Source organism: Rhinoderma darwinii, chromosome 1 (assembly GCF_050947455.1).
Source record: "Rhinoderma darwinii isolate aRhiDar2 chromosome 1, aRhiDar2.hap1, whole genome shotgun sequence".
NCBI lineage: Eukaryota > Metazoa > Chordata > Amphibia > Anura > Rhinodermatidae > Rhinoderma > Rhinoderma darwinii.
The window spans coordinates 485,115,589-485,136,850 of NC_134687.1; the positions used below are offsets into that span (position 1 = coordinate 485,115,589).

Genomic DNA, 21,262 nt, shown 5'->3' on the forward strand with positions numbered 1-21,262 from the left:
ATTGGTTTCATCCCACATTAGACAGGTTACAGTTGACGGCATGGAAACTGAACGACAGTCTCTAAAAAATAAGGGCTTCTCTGATAAAGTAGTTAAAGGGAAGGTGTCACGAAAAAAAAATTGTTATATGTTATTGCTTTCAGTATGTCATTAAAATAAATTTTATTTATTTGTGTTTTTGTGTTGTACTTTTGGCTTTTTTCTTGTGTCACGAGAAAACAATCTCAGAATTGCTTGAATACGTAAATGCATTCCAAAGTTATTACCACATAAAGTGACACGTCAGAATTAAAAAATGGGGCTGCGTACACTAGGCCAAAACTGGCTGCTGTAACAAGGGGATTAACCCATTGCGTACCTGCTCCGCAATAGTACGGCACACGCCGCTCATTGAAGCGGACCTGCACCCTACTATTGCGGAGAAAGAATAAACGGTCACTATGTGAAATCACATAGTGATAACACAGCGACGGCAACTGTCATTGACAGCTAACTGTCTCGGTTACCGGCCTGGGGACCAATCAGCAGGCACCCATGAAATGTTCTTAAAAATTTGAGAAATGGGGCGTGGCTTAGCTATGGCGGAGTGAACACGCATCTCGGGGGAGCTCCGTGCAGCCGAGTCCTACATAGCAGCTAGAGCCCGTCTAGAACCGGCGGGAGATGCCGGGAAAACGTCAGGGACAAAGCTCTACACCCTCCCGATCCTTACCTCGCTCCCTGACACGCAGCGCCAGCATGGACCGGTTCCTCTCAGCGCCACAAGCCGCTCCGGGGCCTCCAGGTGTCATGGCGGACCTTGTGCAGTCATCAGCCATGTGGGGACCTGACAGACTCTCGAGCTCGCATGCGGGCTCCAACTTGCAGGGACAGACGTACGCTCCACTGCCTGGGATAAACAGCTCAGAGGTACCATCTGTATCCCCTGCCCTCTCCCAGTCTGTACTGTCTCTTTGTTCCACATAGTGCCTAGCGGTTCTTTTTGTTACAGGTTCCTTTAACGACCCTTCCGACGAGTCTCCTCTTCAGTGGAACTTTGCGAGCAGTCTCGATATTTCTTTCCTGGACCGTTGGCATTCCCGTGGGTCACATGATGCCAATGGCGATTTCACAGTTACTTTCAGGACAGTAGATGTACCCACGCTTGCATAATACCCTTCTTATGTTCCTTGTATTCCTCCCCCATTTTCATAATGTCTTTTTACTAGTATGTTTATGTTTCCCTTCCCCCTTTCTCTCCTTACCCTTACTCCTTCACTCTCCCGCCTGTGATCTGCCTGGTAGACGCTCACTCTCATGGAGCCCGGTAGTTTTCTTGCTCCGGTCTCCACTTCGTTCTACAAGAGTATTGTTGTTTACTCTATAGGGCTGCACACATTTCATATGGTTTTGTAGCATATACGGATGGTCCGCGAATACATTAATGTGTGTAATATTTATCTCTGCCTCTACCCTCTCTCCCAGCCTTCTCCCGCATCTACACTTCCCCTTTTCTCCCCCTTCCCGGTCTGTTTCTTTCTCTTCCCCTCTCCTTTCCCCTCCTAATTCTCCCCCCCGCCCTTCCTTCCTTCCACCTTCTTTCCTTCCACCTTCCTCTCCCCCTTTTAAGGGTCTACTTGCTCTACTGGCCTCTTCTTAGGCAATGGTAACTGTTGGATATCTCTCTCCTACGCTAACTTTGCTCTGTCTTTTTTGTGTCCATATTTCAATGTACTCGGGAAGAGGGTTGATATTGTTCTTATGGTCTAGTTCGCAGAACCAGGTCATATAAGTGTTTTTGCCTCCCTTGCTCACCTCTTGGTGGGTGCCGGAAGATTTTGTTTGTTATGTTTTTGTGCTGCTTGCTGCATGGGGCTCCCCCCCATCCCCGTGGTTTTCCTTGTCCCCGTTCAGTTAATAACTTTTTCTCCACAGGTTTTCTTACCACCAAGGAGTTGGCCTTTGGGCCTCTTTTCTGTCTACTTTTCCTTCCTCCCCTCGGTCTTTCGCTTTTCCCTACCTCGTATTCCCTTTCTCCCCCCTCTCCCCTCTTCCCACCGTGGCCATGGCACATCAATCCCAGACAGACCTGCGGATAGGTTAGCTGAATGTCAAGGGTCTTCATGGACCTGGGAAACGATCCATTCTTTTGAACATGTTGAAGGGTAGACACTTGCACGTAGCTTTCCTTCAGGAAACGCACTTGAGTGAGCAGAAACCCTTCAAGATGACCAACCTATGGTTTCCTCACGCTTATCACAGTTTCTCGCCTGACCCGAAATCCAGAGGGATGAGTATTCTCCGTTCCCGTTCTCTTCCGTGGGAGTTTATGGATTCTCGCAGTGATGAAATGGGGCGAATGCTCTTAGTCAAGGGCTGCATATATTCCCAGATCTATACCTTTTGCTTCCTTCTGTCTGCCCAATGTAGGACAGGGTTCAGCCCTGATTGGATTTTTGGATGTTCTGGAGGAGTTTGGTGAGGGTACCATTGTTCTAGGGGGTGACTTCAATGTTGCATTGGAGCCTACCATCGATGTTTCTACTGGTTCATCGTCAATCCCACACTCCCAGCAGCGTCGTATTAAACGTGCGCTACATGAGCATAATCTTGTGGATACTTGGCGCTTACTGCATCAGGCAGACAAAGACTTCTCCTTTTACTCCCCTGTTCATGACACCTACTCCAGACTTGATTTGTTCTTTATCAAACATCACTCCCTTCCAACCCTACAGGCGGCCGATATTGATACGATTTCTTTCTCGGATCATGCCCTTGTCACGCTGACATTGTCTTTACAAACACCGATACTGCATCAATCCCAATGGAAACTCAATCCCTTGCTTCTTAATGACTCCCTCATCGCTTCTGATGTGCAACGCACGCTTGACGACTACTTCAACACTAATATTTCCACAGATACGAATCCACGAGTACTATGGGAGGCCCACAAATGTGGCATACGTGGCACCTTCATTAAACATGGAGCTCGGTTGAAAAAGGAGCGCTCCGCGGCCATTGTCCGGCTTCTTTTGGAGATTAAGGCTTTGGAGTCCACGCATAAACGTTCCCGCGAATTGGAATGCAAAATTGCGTTAATTCAGAAACGGGAAGACCTTCGCACCCTGCTGATGTCCAAGGCCAAAGCCACTCCCTCTAAGTGCAAACGCCATTTTTACGAGTACGGTAACAAATGCAGTAAGTCACTTGCCAGAGCATTACGACTCCAGCAAGCGTGCACTTATATACCCTTTATTGCATCATCTCCTACCACTCGAGTTCATCTGCCTTTAGACATAGCAGCGAAGTTCTGCGACTTTTATGCTTCTCTCTATAATACCGATTCCACCAACCCGGCCACGCTATCTAGCGACTTCCGATCAAATATCAAGTCCTACATTGAGGACTCGAATCTTCCCTGCCTATCCGATGAGGTCCTTGCTGCTCTGCAGGCTCCAATTACGGCTTAAGAATTAACCGCCGCTCTCAAGAACTCATCCTCTGGTAAGGCCCCTGGCCCTGATGGATATACGCTTCCCTATTACAAAAAATTCCTCGACGTCCTTAGTCCGCATTTTTTATCTTCCTTGAATTCTTTCTCCTCTTCCGCCCCGTTCCACCTGACGCGCTTAGGGCTCACATTGCTGTGATTCCTAAGCCAGGGAAGATCCTTCCCAGTGCGCGAGCTATAGACCAATTTCGCTTCTTAATGTGGACATCAAACTCTTTGCAAAGATTTTGGCGGAACGTATGGCCCCGCTGCTAAGTGAAGTCATACATGTATATCAAGCGGGGTTAATGTTGGGTAGAGAGGCCCGTGAAAACACCACGAAGGCGATCAATCTAATTCATAAGGCTCAGCTGTCCCATAAACCACTTATGCTTTTGTCCACGGACGCTGAAAAAGCTTTTGACAGAGTCAATTGGACATATATGGAGGAAACCCTTCTCCGACTTGGTCTTGGACCTCAAATGATGGGATGGATAATGTCTTTATACTCCTGCCCCTCTGCTAGGGTCCATGTGAATAGAATCCTCTCTGACAAATTCACCATCCACAACGGGACCCGCCAGGGCTGCCCCCTGTCCCCCCTGATTTTTATCCTAACACTGGAACCTTCGTCATGCTCGAGCAAACTCAGATATTACGGGCTTAGGGGTGGGATCTCGGGTCGACAAGGTTGCAGCGTACGCAGATGACCTGTTGTTTTTCCTGTCCAACCCGATCATTTCTCTCCCGAACCTTATGCAGGAGTTTTGTCGCTTTTCCAGTTTATCCAATTTTAAAATAAACTTTTCCAAATCAGAGGCCATGAATGTCTCCCTCCCCTCCTCCCTTCTACTAACACTGGAACAATCCTTTCGCTTTAAATGGAACTCGTGGCACTCAAGTACCTTGGCGTACGCATTCCGTTGGATCTTAAGGAACTCTTTCATTTGAACTTCCCATCGTTTCTTTCCGAAGTTAAAGCGAATTGTGTTAGCTGGTCGGGGGGCACATTCACTTGGATGGGTCGTTGCACTATTTTTAAAATGAATGTTCTTCCTCGACTACTCTACTTATTCCAAGTCCTTCCTATAGCAGTTCCAATGTCGCTCTTTAAAGCAGTCAACTCCCTACAAATTTCTTTTGTCTGGAATGGTAAACCTCCCAGACTTAGTCGAGCGCTCCTATGTCGGTCTCGGGCGGCGGGAGGATTGGCACTTCCTGACATCCGATCATATTACATAGCATCCCACCTGTCACGCGTCGTGGACTGGTCTAGACACGCCCCTTTCAAGTCATGGGTGGGCCTTGAGCAAAGCTCCTCCACGATCACCTTCGCGGCGGTTCCGTGGCTGGATCGCGGTCATCTCAAATCCCTTCGCCAACACCCCACTATTAGTCCCACGCTGCGGTGTTGTTCCCTTCCTACGGTACGATCAAGCCTACTGCCTCTTTGCTCCCCCATGTCTCCAATCCTGGGGAATCCTTCTTTCCCCTCTGGGTTGAAAGATCCAATTTTCCGATCCTGGTTTGCGGCAGGTGTATTTAGGGCAGCTCACTTCCTGAAGGATTCGGAGTGGCTCTCCCTTTCGGAGCTGGCACAGATTCCTGTACTCCAACCTTTGGGTCACTGGCGAATATTTCAACTCCGCCACTTCTGTTCCTCACTATCTCCCCCGGCTCTATTCCAAGCTCCTAGATCTCCTTTGGAAGATATGTGTGTTGGCTCTGACCTAGCTCGCCACACACTGTCCACAATCTACCACCTCCTTCTGAACCCGCCGGACCTTCCCCCACACGACTACGTTGCTAAATGGGAGTTGGACCTAGGTATCTCCTTTACCGCAAGTCAATGCTCTCGCATCCTCACTTTAGCTCATAAAACATCGATTAGCTCGCGCTATCAGGAAGCCAGTTTTAAATTGCTCTCACGGTGGTATAGGACCCCGGTCCGCCTACACCGTATTTTCCCGACAGTATCCCCCCTTTGTTGGAGGTGCGGATTGGATAATGGTACCCTCCTCCACACCTTCTGGTTCTGTCCGCTGCTCGCAGAATTCTGGGAAGGGGTTAAGAGGGTGATCGGCGAGGTAACAGATACCAGTCTTGACATGGATGCGGCCTTCTTCCTCCTTCATCACAGCGACATTCCAGCAAATAGGTACAAACGCTCCTTGCTTCACTTTTTAGTGATGGCCGCTCGACACTGCATTCCGTTGCGATCGAAGAGTTCCTCCCCTCCCACTTTGTCCCTTTGGGTTTCAAGGGTTAACGACCTCATGCATATGGAGGACCTGACCTCTTGCATTCATGACTCCCATGCTACGTTCTGCCTCACGTGGTCTCCTTGGATTGGTTTCCAGGACTCTGACTCCTACAAAGACATTCTTCGAGGGATGGACACTGGTCAGTAGCCCGTGGTGAGCTCTCTCTGGAGATGCAAGGATCTCCTCGGTGGGAAGTGATGTCCTTCCCCCTCCCTCCATCCTTCTTTTCTCTCTATCTTTTACTGCTCTGTCTCCTTTCCTTCCACATATTGGGGAGTGTTCATCAGTCAATATGGATTTGAACGATGGATAGGTTTACAATGAGCTGTTCAATGTCATCCATCTTCATATCTGTATATTTGTTTCTCCTTCCCTTATGTACTTGCTGAATTTTTTTTGTTTTTATGTGAAAATGTGGCTGTTGGCCACGAAAATAAAGAATTAAAAAAAAACTAAAAAAAAAACTGTGAGAAATTGCTGCTAAAGTTCTAAGCCTTGTAACGTCCTAGAAAAATAAAAAGTTGTTCAAAAAACGATGCAAATCTAAAGTAGACATATGGGAAATGTTAATTAGTAACTATTTTGTGTGGTATTACTATCTGTTTTACAAGCAGATACATTTCAAATTGGAAAAATCATAATTTCTTCACATTTTCTCTAAATTTTGGTGTTTTTCACAAATAAGCAATGAATTTATCGACCAAATTATTTCACTTTCATAAAGTACAATATGTCCCGAGAAAACAATCTCAGAATCAATTGGATAGGTAAAAGCATTCCCATGTTATTACTGTAGCGCCCATGGCCGCGGGCCGTCGGGTTCACTCACCTCCCGACGCCCGCAGCCATGGATCTGTGAGCGCTGGCCTCCGTCTCCCTCCTAGGAGATGCCAGCGCTCACTTCCGCTCCGTCCGGCTGGGTCCCGTAGGGTGCGCGCGCACGCTCGCGCCCGCTCTTAAAGGGCCAGCGCGCGCACATGAAAACAATGATCATTAACCCACATGATTTCCTGCTCTATAAGAATGCCCCAGCCCTTCTGATCCTTGCCTGAGCGTTGTTAGTCTTTCCCAGTCTGTCTCGCAAATGGTCCCTTAGTGTCTCCCGTTCCAGCTGTTACCCGTGCCCTGTTACCGTTCCTGTATTCCGCATTGTTCCTGTGCCTACCCGTATTCAAGTGGCATCTGCCACGTCAAGTGGCATCTGCCACGTCAAGTGCCATTTGCCACGTCAAGTGCCATATGCCACGTCAAGTGTCATCTGCCACGTCTAGTGTCTTCTGCCACGTCAAGTGTCATCTGCCACATCAAGTGCCATCTGCCACGTCAAGTGTCATCTGCCACGTCAAGTGCCATCTGCCACGTCAAGTGCCATCTGCCACGTCAAGTGTCTTCTGCCACGTCACGTGCCATCTGCTCATCGGATACTGCCCGCCACGTCTGGCGCCACTTTCCGCACCTGCCTCCATCCGTGCTGAAGCCACAGCCACCGCCCGGACTATTTCAGGTACCTAAGCATTACTGTCTGCCATCTTATTTTCACATAGACTGTGACCTGGTCAGCTGCCTCCCCGCTACGGCGGAGCGACCTAGTGGGTCCACAAACCCAGTGTCCGTGACAGTACGCTCAGGCCATGGAACCCGCTGGCCAGCCCAAGACCCCAGTACAGAAGATTCAGACAGAGATGCATGACCTACGCACTCGTCAGGATCAACTCCTTGAGGCGGTGAATTCTATTCTGGTCCGCCTGGATCTACTCGCTGTTCCACCCCCGGTTCTTCCTCCAGAGGCTGTTGCCGTGCCACTGCCTGTTGCTCCCCCTGTTTGTTCCGGATCCTCAGTTCCTCTGCCTCTTCCTCCTCGCTACGACGGTGACCCCAGAGCATGCAGAGGATTTCTTAATCAATGCACGGTGCATTTTAGGCTACGGCCTCATCTCTTCCCCTCCGAGGAGGCTAAAGTAGAGTTCATTATCTCCCTCCTCGCTGGCAAGGCCCTCGCATGGGCGAACCCAATCTTGGAGCAACAGGGACCTGTATCCTCGGACCTAGCCTTGTTCCTGCAGTCCTTTTGTGCCGTGTTCGAGGAGCCGGGTCGAACATCCTCTGCCGCAGCAAGTCTGTTGACCCTCAAGCAAGAAGACTCCACAGTAGGGGAGTATGCTATCTCCTTCCGTACCCTAGCAGCCGAGCTGGCATGGAACAATGAGGCACTGGTGGCGACCTTCTGGCAGGGACTGTCCTCTCACATCAAGGACGAACTGGCAGCCCGCGACCTTCCTTCTACCTTGGATGCCCTCATCCTGTTAGCCACCCGGGTTGATATGAGAATCCGGGAGCGCTCTCAAGAGGTTCGTCAGGAGAGCCGGACCCACAGACCAGCACCCCCTGCCCAGAGACCACTATTGTCCACTCCTAGTGCGCTACCTGAGGAACCCATGCAGGTAGACAGAGTCCGGTTATCTGAACAGGAGAAGCAGCGCAGACGCTCCTCTGGACTTTGCATGTATTGCAACCTCAAGGGTCATTTTGTGCGTCAATGCCCACAGAAACCGGGAAACTCCAGTACCTAGTGTTGGTTGGAGAGGCAACTCTAGGTGGAACGTCTCCAAACGTTAAAACCTCTTCCAAATTATCAATACCTGTGGCCATCGTCACCGGACAGACATCACATCCTTCCTCCGCCTATCTTGACTCTGGAGCGGCTGCTAATTTTATCCACCAAGATCTAGTGGATCGGTTTCAACTACCCACAGTCCGTCTGGAGAGACCCCTGGCAGTTGCCTCTGTGAATGGTCTACCGCTGCCTGATCCAATCATGCTCATCACTGAGCCGGTGACATTACGGGTCGGAGCTCTTCACTCAGAACAGATCTCCTTCCTGGTACTACCCAAGGCTATCAATCCTATCCTGCTGGGTCTGCCATGGCTCCGTCTACACGCCCCGACACTCGACTGGAGTTCTGGAGAGGTTCTTCAATGGGGCTCCAGATGCCATAGCCATTGCCTGTCACAAGTCCGTCCTGTTGTGCCCCCTCTGCCTCAGTCACTCTCCGATCTACCTTCTCAGTATGCCAGTTTTGTGGATGTCTTCTGCAAACGAGAGGCTGTCGACATTGCCTCCACATCGGAATTATGACTGTCCCATTGAACTGGTTCCCAATGCTTCTCTTCCCCGTGGACGAGTATATCCTCTCTCCTTGCCAGAGACTTTATCGATGTCAGCCTATATCAAGGAGAACTTGGAGAGGGGTTTTATTCTAAAATCTTCCTCCCTGGCCGGGGCAGGATTCTTCTTCGTTAAAAAGAAAGATGGATCTCTCCGACCCTGCATTGACTACCGTGGTCTCAATCAGATCACGGTCAAGAACAAATACCCGTTGCCACTCATTTCCGAGCTGTTTGATCGCATACGAGGAGCCAAAATTTTTTCCAAGCTAGATCTGCGGGGAGCCTATAATCTAATCCGGATTCGCCGGGTTGACGAATGTAAGACGGCATTTAACACTCGCGATGGGCACTACGAATACCGAGTGATGCCCTTCGGACTGTGTAACGCTCCCGCAGTATTTCAGGAGTTCGTTAATGACATCTTCCGAGATATCCTCTATACGTGTGTTGTAGTTTATCTCGATGATATTCTAATCTTCTCCCCAGATCTGATGACCCATCGGAGGCACGTTCGTCAAGTTCTTCTGCGACTAAGAGAGAATCGCTTGTATGCCAAGTTAGAGAAATGCACCTTTGAAAAGAGGTCTCTACCCTTCCTGGGCTATGTCATCTCGGATCAAGGCCTTAAGATGGACCCTGAGAAGTTAAAGTCTGTCCTGGAATGGCCACGTCCTCAAGGCCTAAGGGCCATACAACGGTTCCTGGGTTTCGCCAATTTCTACTGGCAGTTTATTCCGAACTTTTCTTCTCTAACGGCCCCCATCTCTACCCTTACCAAGAAGGGTGTGAACGCCAAGGTGTGGACTCCGGAGGCAGAGTCCGCATTCATTAGCCTCAAGAAAGCCTTCACTTCAGCTTCGATCCTCCATCATCCTGACATATCTCGGCAGTTCTCACTGGAAGTGGACGCTTCCTCTGTTGGTGCAGGCGCACTTCTGTTCCAGAGGAGCTCCAAAGGAAAGGCAGTAGTGTGTGGCTACTACTCAAGACTGTTTTCCTCTGCTGAGCGTAATTATTCCATTGGAGATCGGGAGCTACTGGCTATCAAATTGGCCCTGGAGGAGTGGAGACATCTTCTGGAGGGCGCTGCTCACCCCATCCTGATCTTCACCGACCACAAGAATCTCACTTACCTTCAGTCCGCTCAAAGACTGAATCCTCGTCAAGCCAGGTGGTCACTGTTCTTCACCTGTTTCCAATTTCTGCTCCACTACCGTCCCGCTGACAAGAACGTGAGGGCCGATGCCCTGTCCAGATCATTCGAAACGGAAGACACGGTGGAGTCCCTTCAGACGATCATAGACCCATCCTGCATTGTCACCGCCAATCCTCTGCAGCTTAGAAATATCCCTCCAGGGAGAACTTTTGTTCGGTTGGCAGACAGAAAAAGAATTCTCCGCTGGGGACACAGTTCTAAACTAGCTGGGCATGCCGGTGTCCGTAAGACCCAAGACCTGATCGCTCGTCACTTCTGGTGGCCCACGCTACCTAAGGATGTTCTGGACTTTGTCTCTGCTTGCACGGTGTGTGCCTCTAACAAGGTGGCTCACAGCAAGCCTGCCGGCCTGCTTCAACCCCTGCCTGTACCCAGTGCCCCCTGGCAGCACATCGCTATGGACTTCGTCACGGACCTTCCTCTCTCAGCAGGATGCAACACCATCTGGGTGGTGGTGGACCGGTTCTCTAAGATGGCGCATTTTATCCCGCTGACCGGCCTACCCTCTGCTCCTCGACTGGCAAGCTTCTTCATTCAGCACATCTTCCGCTTGCATGGCTTGCCTCTTCACATTGTGTCCGACCGGGGGGTTCAGTTTACCTCCAAGTTCTGGAGAGCCCTCTGTAAACTCCTGGATGTGAGTTTGGACTTTTCCTCTGCCTATCACCCCCAGTCCAATGGGCAAGTTGAGAGGATCAACCAGATCATGGAAAATTATCTCCGCCACTTCATCTCTTCACAGCACGATAACTGGGTACAGCTTCTACCATGAGCGGAGTTTTCATATAATAACCACACAAGTGAGTCCACCACCTCCACTCCGTTTCACATCGTGTACAGTCAACATCCCAGAGTTCCTCTTCCAGTGTCGACTTCATCTCAGGTACCCGCTGCTTATGGGGACTTCCTGCAAATCTGGCAACAGACCCGGTCCTCTATTTTGCTGGCGGTAGATCGCATGAAGCGTAAGGCAGATACCAAAAGAAGAGAGCCGCCTCAGTATCTTCCTGGGACTAAAGTCTGGCTGTCCTCTCGAAACATTGGCTTGAGGGTGCCTTCATACAAGTTTGCTCCCAGGTTCCTTGGTCCCTTCGAGATCCTGCAACAAATTAACCCTGTTTCCTATAAGCTGCGGCTGCCCCCTACCCTCAGAATCCCTAACTCCTTCCATGTGTCCCACCTGAAACCAGTGGTCCTGAACCGCTACAGCAAGACCTCTAGTTCCACAGTTGCTTCCAGCGGTCCTTCTGATGTATTCGAGGTAAAGGAGATCCTGGACCGCAAGAGGGTAGGAGGAAGGACTTTCTATCTGGTGGACTAGAGAGGGTTTGGTCCTGAGGAGAGGTCCTGGGAGCCAGAAGAGAACCTCAGCGCCCCTACTCTTATTAAAAAGTTCCTCTCTCACTCTGGTCCCAAGAAGAGGGGGCGTAAGAGGGGGGATACTGTAGCGCCCATGGCCGCGGGCCGTCGGGTTCACTCACCTCCCGACGCCCGCAGCCATGGATCTGTGAGCGCTGGCCTCCGTCTCCCTCCTAGGAGATGCCAGCACTCACTTCCGCTCCGTCCGGCTGGGTCCCGTAGGGTGCGCGCGCACGCTCGCGCCCGCTCTTAAAGGACCAGCGCGCGCACATGAAAACAATTATCATTAACCCACATGATTTCCTGCTCTATAAGAATGCCCCAGCCCTTCTAATCCTTGCCTGAGCGTTGTTAGTCTTTCCCAGTCTGTCTCGCAAATGGTCCCTTAGTGTCTCCCGTTCCAGCTGTTACCCGTGCCCTGTTACCATTCCTGTTTTCCGCATTGTTCCTGTGCCTACCCGTGTTCAAGTGCCATCTGCCACGTCAAGTGCCATCTGCCACGTCAAGTGTCATCTGCCACGTCAAGTGCCATCTGCCACGTCAAGTGTCATCTGCCACGTCAAGTGTCTTGTGCCACGTCAAGTGTAATCTGCCACGTCAAGTGCCGTCTGCCACGTCAAGTGTCATCTTCCACGTCAAGTGCCATCTGCCACGTCAAGTGCCATCTGCCACGTCAAGTGTCTTCTGCCATGTCAAGTGCCATCTGCTCATCGGATACTGCCCGCCACGTCTGGCGCCACTTTCCGCACCTGCATCCATCCGTGCTGAAGCCACAGCCACCACCCGGACTATTTCAGGTACCTAAGCATTACTGTCTGCCATCTTACTTTCACATAGACTGTGACCTGGTCAGCTGCCTCCCCGCTACGGCGGAGCGGCCTAGTGGGTCCACAAACCCAGTGTCCGTGACAATTACCACATAAAGTGACCCATGTCAGATTTGAAAAAATGGGTCTGGTCCTCAAGGCCAAAATGAGCTTGGTCCTCAAGGGGTTAAAGAGCATTTCCAGTCCTCATTTGTCTATTTTCATATAATATAGAGTTTAGTCACTAAGGGCTTGTCCACACGTAACGGATTTGCTGCAGAAAATTTCTGCAGCATTTAGGTATCAACCAGCAGACAATACGCTGCGGAAAATCCGCACCATTTCATCAGTTTTTTTACTGCGAAAAATGGTGCGGATTTTTGCTGCGGTTTTATTTTGCGTTTTTATGGTGCGTATTTTCTTTTTTTTTTTTAATTCTTTATTTTTGTTGACCCATGAGGTCCATTTTATAACATAAAGGGAACATACAACAAGGTAATGTACATTTAGAATACATAATCCAAAGGCAAATGTACAGAAAAAACAATAAGTACATTGTTATATAATGGCATACTGAATGAAAAAGAGGGAATAACGACAAGGGAACACGAATCTCTAAAGTGTGGATGGAGCTAAGCTCCCAGACAAGAGAATGAAGAAAGAAGGGGAGAGCGGAAAGAAGAAGGAGAGGGGGGGGGGACCCTCCACAGCATCCCACAGACCAGGGTGTTATTGCGGCCGATTAAAAGGATGCGGTTCTCAGATGATGTCTTTATAGGAGTTCGAATCCTGAAAAACCATCCATTGGGCCCAAGTTTGGCAGAACCTGGAGCTTGAGTCGTGGATAACGGATGTCAAGTCCTCCATATGCATGATGTCGTTAACCTGTGAAACCCAGAGGGATAGTGTTGGGGGAGATGGATCCTTCCATCTTAGTGGGATGCAATGACGAGCTGCCATCACTAGAAAGTGAAGCAGGGAACGCTTATACTTGTTCGCTGGAATGTCGCAATGATGAAGAAGGAAAAGGGCCGCATCCATAGTTACATTTGTATTTGTAACTTCCATTATCACCCTCTTTACACCTTCCCAAAATGGGGTAAGGAGAGGACATGACCAGAAGGTGTGGAGGAGGGTACCACTGTCTTGCCCACATCTCCAGCACATAGGGGACACTGTGGGGAAGATGTTATGTAGGCGGGCTGGTGTCCTATACCAACGTGAGAGTAGTTTGAAGCTTGCCTCTTGGTATCTTGAGCAGATGGAGGTTTTTTGAGCCATAAGGAATATACGCTGCCCTTGTACGGGGGAGAAGGATATCCCCAGGTCCTCTTCCCATTTTGACATGTATGTAGGAGTGGGCATATCTGGGGGGTCCATGAGAATTCTGTAAATAGCGGACAATGTATGTCTAATCGGGTCAGAGCCTGTGCAGAGGGTCTCTAGTGGAGTTTTTTCCTCCTGGTAGGACCTAGGGGCTGGGATAGACGTCAAAAAGTGTCGCAGCTGCAGCGCACGCCATTGTCCCAACGGAGGGAGATCAGCAATCTGGGCCAGGTCTGCAACAGAAAGCCATTCACCATCCTTTAAGAACCGATCTGCACGATACCATCCCAAGGATTGCCATATACGGAAAATTGGGTCCGTCAAGCCAGTGGGAAAGGATGGATTGCCCAGTATCGGAAACATAGAGGAAGGGAGTGGCAAGCAAGATGCCCTTACCGAGGGGAGAGAACAGCATACTAGTGTTGGGCCTATAGTAGGGTGATGATGGAGATGTCTGAGTTGGCTATGGTGCAGCCATGGAAGGGCCGATATTGGAATAGAGTAAAAACTCTGCTCCAAAGACACCCAAGACTTAACGGTCGCATGTCTGCACCAATCAACTACCCGAGCAAGATGAGATGCAATGTAGTAAGTGCGGACATCAGGTAATGATAGACCCCCCGATGCCCTAGATCGGCATAATAACGTGCGGGACAGACGTGGAGTCTTACCATTCCATACAAACTTAATCTGAAGAGAATTGACCGTTTTAAAGAACTGTGTTGGGATGGCTATGGGAAGGGTTTGAAATAAATATAGTAGCCTAGGGAGAGCATTCATTTTTTGAAGATGTTACAACGGCCCAACCAAGTAAAGGTACCTTTGGCCCATCTGGCAAAATCTGCCTTAATCTCAGCAAGGAGTGGAGGAAAATTTAGTTGGAAGAGATCTCTCAGGTCTGCTGTTAAGCGAACCCCAAGGTATTTCAACGCTGTTGAGTTCCATTTAAAACTGAAAGATTGTTTTAAGGTTGTGGAAAGATGAGGTGAAAGAGAGATGTTCAGGGCCTCGGACTTAGAGAAATTAATTTTAAAGTTGGATAAACTTGAAAACCGTTGGAATTCCCGCATGAGATTAGGAAGGGAGACAGTTGGATTGGTCAGGAAAAATAGCAGATCGTCTGCATAGGCCGCCACCTTGTTAGTTGAGGTATTCGTTTCTAGTCCCTTCACATCCGTGTTTGCACGTATATGGCGTAAAAGGGGTTCTAGTGTCAATATAAATATCAAGGGTGAGAGGGGGCAACCCTGTCTGGTGCCGTTGTGTATAGCAAATTCGTCTGAGAGAAGGCCATTTACTCGAACTCGGGCGGATGGGCATGAATATAGCGACATTATCCATCCCAGCATATGTGATCCAAGGCCCAGACGTGAGAGGGTTACTTCCATAAAGGTCCAGTTAACTCTATCAAACGCTTTTTCCGCATCTGTAGATAAAAGCATAAGAGGTATATTGGAGATTTTGGCCTTGTGGATCAGATTGATGGCTCTAGTTGTGTTGTCTCGTGCCTCTCTTCCTGCCATGAACCCTGCTTGGTCCGTATGTACGATTCCTCCAATCAGTGGAGCGAGACGATCCGCTAGAATTTTAGCAAACAATTTGATATCTGTATTGAGGAGGGATATGGGTCTGTAGCTGGCACATTGTGTAGGGTCTTTACCAGGTTTGGGGATCACCGCGATATGCGCCCTGAGGGCGTCAGGAGGGATGGGGGAGGAGGCCGAGTATGAATTAAAGGAGGCTAGAAAATGTGGGCCTAGGGACGTCAGAAACTTTTTATAATATTGAATTGTAAATCCGTCTGGGCCAGGTGCCTTTCCTGTTCTGGAGTGTTTTAAAGCGTATGAGAGTTCTTGTGTGGTAAGTGGTTCTTCCAGGCTAGTAATGTGATCTTCCGATAAGGCAGGTAGACCAGAATCTACGATATATTTAGAAATTTTAGACCTGAATTCACTGGATGTCACAGACGGATTGGTAGAGTCAGTATTATATAGGGAAGCGTAGAAATCCCGGAATGCGGAAGCTATGTCCAACGGCAAACGATGCCGTGTTTGTGAGGGGGATACTATGGAGGGTATGTAATTCTGGGTTTGTTGGGTCCGCAAGGCTCTAGCCAGAGACCTACTACTTTTGTTGCCATATTCGTAGTAATGACGTTTACATCTAGAAAGCGTAACCTTGGCTCGAGCCATCAATAAGGTTCGCAGTTCCTCTCTTTTACGGAGGAGGGCAGTCGTACACTCCGGGTCATGGGAACGTACTTCAATTTCAGACAGCAAGCGGACCGTGGCCACCGCCCTTTCTTTTTTCCGACGTGCACCATGTTTAATAAATATACCCCTGATCACGCATTTATGCGCCTCCCAGATAATGCGAGGGTTAATGGTCTCTGTGGCATTAGTTGCGAAGTAGTCAGCTATATTACGTTGGATATCAGCAGTAACCACTGAATCCGAGAGAAGCGTTGGGTTCAGTTTCCACTGAGATTGGCGGTATAGAGGGGAATGTAGAGAGAGGGTCAAGGTGACTAATGCATGGTCTGAAAAGGAAATCGAGTCAATGTCGGCCGCGCGTATAGAATGTAGCGAGTGATGTTTGACGAAAAAAAGATCAATTCTGGAATATTTGTCGTGTACTGCGGAGTAAAAGGAAAAGTCCCTATCTGCTGGGTGTAGGAGACGCCATGTGTCCACTAATTGGTGTTCGTGAAATGATTTCATAATGCGGCGCAGATGTGCCCTCGAGAATGAAGAAGAACCTACGGACGTGTCTAGTGCGGGATCCAACGCAACATTGAAATCCCCTCCCAGGACAATGGTACCCTCCCCAAACTCCTCCAGGGCATTCAGAAAGCCAACAAGGGCTGTGCATTGACCAGAGTTGGGTAGGTAAAAAGAGGCAAAAGTGTATACTTGAGAGTCAATAACTCCTTTGATCAAGAGCATTCGTCCCACTTCATCACTGCGAGACCCCCTGAACTCCCAAGGAAGAGATCTAGAGATCAAAATGCTTGTCCCCCTGGATTTCGTGTCCGGAGAAAGACTATGATATGCCTTGGGGAACCATGCGTTAGAGAGTTTAAAAGGTTTTTGCTGACATAGGTGCGTCTCTTGGAGGAACGCCACCTGTATATTTTTGCCTTTCAGCAAATTGAAAAGTATGGATCGTTTTCCAGGGCTGTGTAACCCCTTGACATTTATTGAGCCAATAGTCAGGTCCGTTTGTGTATGCTGCGACATATCTGTCCTGGGCTGCGGTGGAGGGGGAGAGGGAGGGGAAAGCAAAGTAAAGGGCAAGAGGAGGACAGATAAAGATAGGACAGAAAGAGAATAAGACGATACACAAGAAAGAGGCCCGCAGGCCGACTCCTATACGGTGTAAAAACCTGTAAAGGAAGGTTGTTAAATTTGTGGGGACCTGGAAAACCACGGGGGGGGGGGGGGAGCCCCGCACCGCATACATAATCATCAAACAGTAAACCATTTCTTCCATCGCCTACCATTGGGGAGGCGACGGAGGCACAATCAATGATAGAACCGACGTGTATCTCTCAGCTACTACTAGCCAAGGGAGGTTAACCCAAAACCTGTGCTAATAGCCATGACCTCTGATGAACAACCTATAGCGACGCCACACCCTTCTATTTAAGTATACAAGGCTGCTATAACCGACTATCAACCAGAAATTCGACCTCTTAACTGCTAAGAGGATTTGAAAATTTAACACGCAACTGATGTAAGCCCGGCAAACATCGCATTTTAAAATTATCAGAGATACCGACTAACAGAATCATATGGAACTCCCCATATCCCGCATTGCAAACCTTTGTCTAATATATATATAACCAGCAAAAGGGTGTGGGTGGGGGAGGTACCAGTAGGCTAAATGCCTCCAGCGCTACAGGTGATAGCTCATCCTCTAAACAACTTCGGACCCACACACCTCATGTGGCGGTCTATAATTGACTTTTAAACTAATACGGTATAAGCAGCACGTATTTCCTGAGGGCTAAGTGAAGGCCCCTTGCGGCCATTCTATCTATACACGAAACCTGAGTATCCTATGAAAAAACTGGGCAAAACACTTAGTTGCAAAAGAGCCCTTCTAGATAACCATCAAAACATTATGTGAGCAAAATAACATTTGACGACCTTAAGTCCCTTGAGCAGCAATGCTGCCGGCGGCCTAGCAAAACATTGACAAATAAAAGGATATTAGCAGGAAAGTCCTCTTTAAGCCTCAGGCGGGACCCGGCGGGAGAGGTCGATTAAGGGCAAATGTGGTGCACCCGGGATGGATCTGCTTCGTATGGGCTGGTTAGTCCTGTTGAGGCGACGACGTTGAGGTTGTTCAATTCTGTCCAGGGCTAGCCAATCCGGGACTGGGAACGGCTCGATCTGAAGAAATCGAAATAGGCCCTCAAGATCCGAGGAGTGGCGCAGGAGATAGAAGCCAGAGTTGTTCTTCACGACAACATGGAACGGGTGTCCCCATCTATAAGTGGCGCCTGCGGACTTGATTTTTTCAAGCAGAGGATGTAGGAGCCGTCTCATATAGAGTGTCCGTGGGGAGACATCAGGGTATATAGTAACCGTACTTCCTTCAACTGAGACCGGTCCATGTGACCATGCCCCCCGGATAATTGCATCTTTGTCGGTATAATAGTGAAGGCGACATAACACGTCGCGAGGAGAGGACAAATCGAGCGGGCCTGGGCGCGAAACTCTGTGAATTCGATCTAGGAGAAAAGTCGCTTCTGATGGTCGGTTAGTGAGCTTGTTGAATATAATAGATACTCTAGACACCAGCTCATCTCGTGGGCCGAGGTCTGGAAGGCCCTTCAGACGTACATTGTTTCTGCGTCCTCTGTTCTCCTGATCATCTAATTGAAGCGCCAAGGATTGTAAATGTGTTCTAGTATCCGTGGCAGCTTTTTCCAACGCAGTTACTCTAGAGTCAATGGCCGACACAGTATTCTCAGATGTAAGCGCCCTAGAGTCTAGTCTGACCACATCCTGACGCAGGTCAGCTATGTCTTGCTGATGTGCCTGCTCAACCCTGGACACCAAAGAGTCAAGATCCTGTCGGGTGGGGAGGGCTTGTATCATCTCCCTCAGTAGTTGTAGGTCAGCATGTAAGCCCGATGGCCCAGCCTGAACTTCAGGGGCATATGTGTGTGGTATAATGGCGGGCAAATCTCTCACTGATGACATGTTGAGGGGAGAGACAAGGCTTACCGCATCCTGAGTGCTGCAGCAGGGAGGACTCGTATCAGCAGTCGTGGCCGCTTGTGCTAACTGCAACAGGGGAGCAGGAGGAGAAGGAGCCAGAGTGTCTGAGGCCGGATGTGGCGGCAATGCGTCCGCCATTGCTGCTCGTTCGTCCGCGGCCGATTGTGAGGAGGAAAGAAAGCGATCCATGCTCTTGCAACGGCCAGAGGAGCGAGGTAAGGACCGGGAAGTTCCAGGGCAGGTTCCCCTTCGTTTTCCTGGCATCGCCTGCCGGTTTTACCCGGGAAAGATGGCTGGTATTCAGCTGCTAGTGCGGAGCTCCCCCAAAACGCGTGCTCACGGCTCCATAGCTAAGCCACGCCCCCATGGTGCGTATTTTCAAGGGCTGTGTGATGGTGATATTTCTTCTTCCTGTGATGTCATTACCACCTCCTGGAAGAAATTCTGCGGTGTTTCTGCAGCAAATTTCGCAGTACATTGTAGTTTGCTGCAGAATTGTTGTTTGTCATTGATTTCTATGGGGAAAAAATGCAGGAAAACAGTCCACTTTCCACAGAAATAATTGACATGCTGCGGAAATGAATTTCTGGATGGAATTTTTCCGCAGCGAGTTGATGACATTTGTTAAGCCTTATTCACACGAGCGTATTTCACGTCCGTGTTACGCGCGTTAAAAAAATGGACGTCACACGGACCTATGCAATTCAATGGGGCCATTCAGACATTCAGTGTTTTTCGCAAAGCGTGTGTACGCTGCGTGAAACTCACTGCATGTCCTATTCTTGTGTGTTTTTTGCGCATCACGCACACATTGAAGTCAATGGGTGCGTGAAAATCACGGACAGCACACGGACGCACATCCGTGTGCTGTCCATGATTCACGCAACAGTTGCTAAAGAAATGATGAGAAAACACCTTTTTGAGTTTATTTTGCTGACGTAAAAACAGTGTGACATACTGATGACAGACGCGCGTAAAAAATGCAGACACGCTCCATACAGTGATGTCACACAGAACTGCAACGCAGGAAAAACGCTGCGTTTTTTATGCGCGCAAAACGGACACGTCCATGTGAATAAGGCCTAACTGCTAGGTTTCCCTACAGATTTCTGGGGGTCCCAGCAGCGGGACACTTTGTGATCAGCTTATTGTCAAGGGATCCTTCTAACAAGTAGGGATTGTCTTGAGCGTATAACCCCTTTAATCCCTTGAAGCCGCCACATTTTTTCTTTCCTCCCTGCCTTCCCAAAGCCATAACTTGTTATTTTTCCGTCGACATAGCTATATGAGTGCTTGTTTTTTTATGGGACGGGTGGTAGTTTCTAATATTATCATTTAAAGTACCATATAATGTACTGGAAACCTGAAAATAAATTCTTTGTAGGGTGGAATTGAAAAAAATTCTTCCATTGTTTTTTGGGTTTAGTTGTTACGGTGTTCATTGCGTGGTAAAAACTACATGCTAACTTTATTCTGCAGGTCAATATGATTGAGGTGATACCAAATTTACATAGTTTTTTTTTATGATGTACAGTTACAAAGAAAAAACTATTTGTTAAAAAAAAAACTTTTGTCTTCATATTCTGGGACACAACTTTTTCTTTTTTCTCTCGATGGATTGGTGTGGGGGCTTGTTTTTGCACTAATGGGCTAACAGATGGGACTGCCCCCCTCTTTTTAACGACTTAGATGCCATGGTTGCTCTTAAACGTGGCATCTAGGTGATTAAATGGCCGGGATCGGCGTTATCTCTGATCCTGACCGTTGCAGCGAAGTGCCCGCTGTAACATACAGCCAACACCCGCCAAGTATGGAGTGGGCTCAGCCTGTTTCTTACCCCCTCCCAGCTGTGATGTACAGTTACGTCACATGTCGCCAAGAAGCTACACCATGGAGGGGGGGGGGGAATGAAAACAGTCAATATTATTGTCTTAAAGGGTGCTTCATAAAAATGGCTATAGATTTGTAAATCTGTATGTCAATTAACAGCATGTGTTCTCTGCCCCATTCTGCTTGCAGAAATCACACACTTTTTCAAAGCTTTGAGGTGGAAAATCATACAAAGGATAAGAAGCAGCCTGGAGGATCTCTCGGTGACAACTAAAGATCACATAAGATTGTGGAGATGTGTTGTTGTCCTACCTCATCAAAAATTCTGTTTTCTCTGGAGTTTCCATGTGAATTCAGCAATGTGTTCAATTGCTCTGCAGCGCCACCACAGGGGAAATGAAGCATTACCCAGTTCTCATTAAAATCAATAAGCCAAGATTTTTCCTTCCATGCACACGTCATAGCATCTTTCCTTATAAATATACATCTGTGGTTCTCTAGCTGTTGCGAAACTACAACTTAGACAAGGCATGCTGGGAGTTGTAGTTTTGAAACATGAACAGACTGCAGAGGTACAGTGACGCGCTAGTACC

The 21,262-nt window shown here is 48.7% G+C and overlaps 1 protein-coding gene across 1 annotated transcript in view; it reads right to left on the bottom strand.

Moving 5' to 3' along the window:
* NAA25 (N-alpha-acetyltransferase 25, NatB auxiliary subunit) overlaps nucleotides 1-21,071 on the bottom strand; it is a 143,315-nt gene extending 122,244 nt beyond the window's left edge. The window contains exon 1 of the mRNA XM_075834981.1: nucleotides 20,982-21,071. The gene's annotated coding sequence lies outside the window, so the exon portion shown is untranslated. The remainder of the gene's footprint in view (nucleotides 1-20,981) is intronic.
* Between the last annotated feature and the right edge of the window lie 191 nt (nucleotides 21,072-21,262).